We start from the raw sequence: 6000 nt of genomic DNA on the forward strand, positions 1-6000 counted from the left end.
GCAAAAAAATGTGCACCGATTTGAAATGTCCAATGTAAGTCCTCAGTATTTGCCACGGTGTATTTTACTTTCTACTGGGAAAGAGGCCGTAGCGGTCAGGTGCTGTTTTTCTGGCATCATGGCTCTCGAAAGCTAAGTCAGGAGAACGGCATGTGACGGCTCTGGCCTCTGATTGACTGCCGCGATCAGGTGAAGGACCATAGGGCTGAATCCAAAGATGGGTAAGTACCACTGCTTTATTATTAACACATTTACAGCTATCATTGGGCAAAAGGATAACCTATTTTAGGTGGTAGTGGGCCAGGTAAGTATATAAAGCACATCCCAGACTCCTCATGGCAGGAAGGATGTGGTTTCTCCTTAGGGAGAGCACCTAGTGTGAGAAGACTTATAAAAACATGAATGCTCCTCTGGGAAATATGCAAATGAAAGATGTAACAATGCCTCTACAGCGCCACCTTTTGGAAGGCAGCCTTTGTGCAAGTCTATTTCAGAACTTTTAATAAGCCTTGTAACAAAGACTGGAAATATAAGCTGAAGCCAGAGTCTTCTCAAGAAGGAAAAGATAACCATGCAAGACAGACTGTTTCGGAATTTTTGATCCTTATCCTCGTGCAGTAGGTTGGCTGGATGAGAGGCCTATGATGTGGGACAGGAGAGGTTCCTGAATGCTGACCCATGTCCAATGAGCACTATAACTTAGTTTCCCTTTAAAATCGTTTTATTTTGTGAGCCATTACAAGGTATCACATCTACAAGAGTAATTGGTTTCTTTTACAGAGCAATAGCAATTTTTTCCTACAATACATAATGCCGAGCCCCATCCAGGGATGAAGGAATGGTCCATTAGTGTCGTTATTAAATATGTACTTTGGTAATAAAACTTTATTTCCGGCAGACTAAAAGATTCTTGTAAGGCGCATTATGAAAATACTTTTTTGTTGTCTTTTTAACAATTCTATGTCTCCGGCTTTGTTCACATTTGTACTGGAGGCTCTTTTTGGAACTCCCTTGCATTTCTGGCATAAAATCCCAGCTGAAATAATGCAGCATGCTGCAGAACTTTGTCAAGGAAAATGCCAGATATAATGGCAAAAGCTGAATGGACCCACTATAGTCAAAGGCGTCCGTTCAATTCCATCATAGGACAGCTGTGTTTGGGCAGGGATTGCGTTTTCTACTATAACCGAGCAGGAAAATGGAAACCAAGCCCTGGCATGAACATAATCTTACACCATTTGCCAGCTCTTCGCCCGCAGGCTGCGTTGTTCCTTGAAATGAATTAAAGTGGTAATCTGGAGACAGGACATTTTTTCAAGTTTTGACTGTGTTAAAACTGATAGCTCATGGGGGTCCAACCTCTAGGACCTCCCCACTGATCCTGAGAATTGGGGTCCCACTTCCCTCTGTGGGCTTGCAGTGAGGAGGAGATTGAATGAGGCGGTGATTGCATATGGGTAGTGATGCTACATTAATTTTCAATGGGACTGCCGGAGATAGTTGAAAGGAAACGGAACCCCCCCTTCTCGGGATGCATGGATAAAAACTAATAGATCGGCGGGGCAGGGGCCTGACCTCTGGAGCTCCCACCCATCTATCAGTTATAAGTTGAAAAAACATCCTGTCTCTGGAATGTCCCTTTAAAACCCTCAGAGAAGAAGGTTACCTCTCCAACTGTTAAGGTGCAAGCGGGCTGTCATGCAGCATGCCTCCGTCAGTAGACGAGTGCTAAGTCGGCATAGAGACGTAACTATAGTCCTAATATACCATTGATGGGTATGGAGACAGAAGGAGGAGGGAAGGGGTTGCATATATACATAAATGTACTGTAGGTTGGTTACCTAAGGCAGCTCTCCATAGTCTCCAAATGGCTCGCCACGATTGCAACTTCCCGGCAACATTTACAATAGGCATTATGATCTGTTTTTTACTTATAATAATTGGCTTCTCCAGAACATCGTAACTTTTTATATTTTGAATAAATACTATACATCATGATACATAACATGTAATACATTATTCTGACATGAGCGTAGACTGATCTGACAACTCCAAATCACTGATATTACTATTTGTATATTATTTGTATATAATACGAACCTTCACCACGCAATTATATGCATCATTTAAAGGGCCGGTCCTGCTTAGACTCGCTTTATACTGACTGCAGGTCCGAGTCCGACCTGATATGCATTGTGCATTCACTAATCAGGAATATAAATGGGATGCAGATAACCAGCACAGTACAAGCTAAGACCCCCAACCAGTACGAGTATCCCAGACAGGTCCAGTTCTCCTGTATTTCGTCCAGGTGTTGCAAAGTAAAGATAGTGAAGCCCACACTGAAGAGAAATCCTAAAGAGGAAGGAAGAACATAGGTTTAGGAAAAAGGACATGAACATGTGTCTCCAAAGAGAGATAATCAATCATTGAGGTCAATAGGGAGTCACTTGCATCTTGACTTGCAGGTACCAGAAGAGCAACAAGGTCTTGGACTCTACTCCAACCCAAAATATTAAAGCGACCCTCCAGGCCTAGAGAAACAAACTTGGCCGAACTGCTTCTGTAACTACCTGATGCACACTGTGCATAGTATGTAAGACTCAACATGCTGCTCTGACTGCTTATGTGGACATCACTGGTTAAGCAAAGCAGGTGTAGTACCTTAGGCTAATGAAGCATACTAATGCACAGTGTGTATCAGGTAATTAGGGAAGCTTGTGCTGCTTTCTTTGTTTTCCAGGATCGAAGGATCATTTTAAATCAATCATTATAAAGCAATCTGCAGTACCACCCCAAACCATCGGGTGACTCATGTCCGAATTCTAATAGTATAATGTAATTTGTACACTTTCCTGGGCAGGAACCATATATGCTACTGGAAGGTTTTGGCTTTGGTGTACAAGCCATACTCCTGTCTCAGTCTTTAGAAAATCAAACTACCCGTGGTTATTTATCTCCCATTCTTGAAGTGGATTTCCAATCTCTCTTACTTTCCTACCTGAGAGTGAAAGTATGCTCAAGAAAAGATTTGCTGGACTTGGCACATGCAGAGAATCCTGGGAATCTTCTGCCACCTTCCAGCAACATAAGAAGACCAGACAGGTACAAAAACTGGCTAAAGCCATGACAACGGAGATGCCGAAGAAGAATAACTGAGCTTCTCGGGCTATCAAATAAAATTATAAGACAGAGAGCAAATGAAATAGTGGTATTTAGAGAAAACAACAGCTACATTACACACAAATATGAGTGCTACTATAATACAACCTACATACAACAATATAACTACTATAATACTGCTTCTTATGTATAAGAGTATAGCTACTATAATACTGCCACCTATGCAGAAGAATATATCTACTATAATACTGCTCCCTATGTACAAGAATATAACTACTATAATACTGCTTCTTATGTATAAGAGTATAGCTACTATAATACTGCCACCTATGCAGAAGAATATATCTACTATAATACTGCTCCCTATGTACAAGAATATAACTACTATAATACTGCCCCCTATGTACAAGAATATAACTACTATAATACTGCCCCCCTATGTACAGTAATATAACTACTATAATACTGCCCCCTGTGTACAAGAATATAACTACTATAATACTGCCCCCTATGTACAAGAATATAACTACTATAATACTGCTCCTATGTACAAGAATATAACTACTATAATACTGCTCCTATGTACAAGAATATAACTACTATAATACTGCCCCCCTATGTACAGTAATATAACTACTATAATACTGCTCCTATGTACAAGAATATAACTACTATAATACTGCTCCCTATGTACAAGAATATAACTACTATAATACTGCCCCTATGTACAAGAATATAACTACTATAATACTGCCTCCTATGTACAAGAATATAACTACTATAATACTGCCTCCTATGTACAAGAATATAACTACTATAATACTGCAGCTATGTACAAGAATATAACTACTATAATACTGCTCCTATGTACAAGAATATAACTACTATAATACTGCCCCTTTGTACAAGAATATAACTACTATAATACTGTCCCCTATGTACAAGAATATACCTACTATAATACTGCTCCTATGTACAAGAATATAACTACTATAATACTGCCTCCTATGTACAAGAATACAACTACTATAATACTGCCCCCTATATACAAAATTACAATAATACTGCTTCTATGTACAAGAATATAACTACTATAATACTGCCCCTATGTACAAGAATATAACTGCTATAATACTGCCTTCTATGTACAAGAATATAACTACTATAATACTGCCCCCTATGTACAAGAATATAACTACTATAACACTGCCTCCTATGTACAAGAATATAACTACTATAACACTGCCCCCTATGTACAAGAATATAACTACTATAATACTGCCCCCTATGTACAAGAATATAACTACTATAATACTGCCCCCTATGTACAAGAATATAACTACTATAATACTGCCCCCTATGTACAAGAATATAACTACTATAATACTGCCCCCTATGTACAAGAATATAACTACTATAATACTGCTATCCATGGCTAACGGTCTATGGGAACATATGATATTCTGTAAGGTTACATACCTCTGTGTTTGAGTTTATTCTCACTGTTTCTTCCAGTACCTAAAGATTCTTGACTTTCCCATACTCCCTTATTGTTGCACCACTGTGGTGTGAGAGCAGAGATTATTAGGATTAATGTACCCAGTATGCCCAGCACCCCTTGTAGAATATGGCATCGGGAAAGTGTACCACAGGCCTTGGGCTCATGTGCATACATTTGGCCTCTTGGTTCCCTGGTGCTGCTGTTTCTCTGTCCAGTAGATGTTCTCTTGGCGCAGTTACGGAGGTGACATGAAAGAGAATCCAGGGGTCCAGTAAATGGGGCATAGAAAAATCACTTCAGTTTTGGGTTGGAAATTCCAAACGGGTTAATGTGTTTGCAGGGCACTTGCCAAAAAAAATGAAAAAGTGAAAGTTGGGTTGGCGTCTTTAGAGCGTGCAGCAGCTAAGATTCAATGCTTGATGCAAATTCTCTGCTTCTGCTCTAAGGCTGTAAAGAAGAAATTTCCTTTTTTGGTCCTCACTTTAAGTGCAAGAAAACCACAACAGGAAATATCATCTGAATTATACAGATGCACAAGAGAAATCTTCCCATAGAGATAAAAACAATAATGTTAGGTTTTAAGTAATCACCTTAAAACATCCAACATTAAGTACTGATTATAATAAACTAATTAGTTTCTTAATGTATCTTAGAATCAGAGCTCTGTTTTCCTGATACAGAACTCCAAATCTACTGCAGGGACATAGCTAAACAATGGCTAATTTCTAGAGATGAGCGAGCACCAAAATGCTCGGGTGCTCGTTACTCGAGACGAACTTTTCGCGATGCTCGAGGGTTCGTTTCGAGTAACGAACCCCATTGAAGTCAATGGGCGACTCGAGCATTTTTGTATATCGCCGATGCTCCCTAAGGTTTTCGTTTGTGAAAATCTGGGCAATTCAAGAAAGTGATGGGAACGACACAGCAACGGATAGGGCAGGCGAGGGGCTACATGGTGGGCTGTATCTCAAGTTCACAGGTCCCACTATTAAGCCACAATAGCGGCAAGAGTGGGCCCCCCCCCAACAACTTTAACATCTGAAAAGCCCTCATTAGCAATGCATACCTTAGCTAAGCACCACACTACCTCCAACAAAGCACAATCACTGCCTGCATGACACTCCGCTGCCACTTCTCCTGGGTTACATGCTGCCAAATCCCCCCCCCACGACCCAGTGTCCACAGCGCACACCAAACTGTCCCTGCCCAGCCTTCAGCTGCCCTCATGCCACGCCACCCTCATGTCTATTTATAAGTGCGTCTGCCACAGGAAAAGCAGACACACACTGCAGAGGGTTGGCACGGCTAGGCAGCAACCTTCTTTAAAAGTGGCGGGGCGATAGCCCACAATGCTGTACAGAAGCAATGAGAAATCC

General features: G+C 40.8%; 1 long non-coding RNA gene across 1 annotated transcript; it reads right to left on the bottom strand.

The window, feature by feature from the left end:
• Positions 1-695: 695 nt before the first annotated feature.
• Positions 696-5051, bottom strand: LOC136582427 (uncharacterized). Its single transcript, XR_010787182.1, has 3 exons — positions 4603-5051; positions 3002-3169; positions 696-2355 (listed from the first exon to the last, which is right to left on the bottom strand). It is a non-coding gene; the product is annotated as an uncharacterized lncRNA (long non-coding RNA).
• Positions 5052-6000: the final 949 nt, after the last annotated feature.

Source organism: Eleutherodactylus coqui, chromosome 11, assembly GCF_035609145.1.
Source record: "Eleutherodactylus coqui strain aEleCoq1 chromosome 11, aEleCoq1.hap1, whole genome shotgun sequence".
Classification (NCBI taxonomy): Eukaryota; Metazoa; Chordata; class Amphibia; order Anura; family Eleutherodactylidae; genus Eleutherodactylus; species Eleutherodactylus coqui.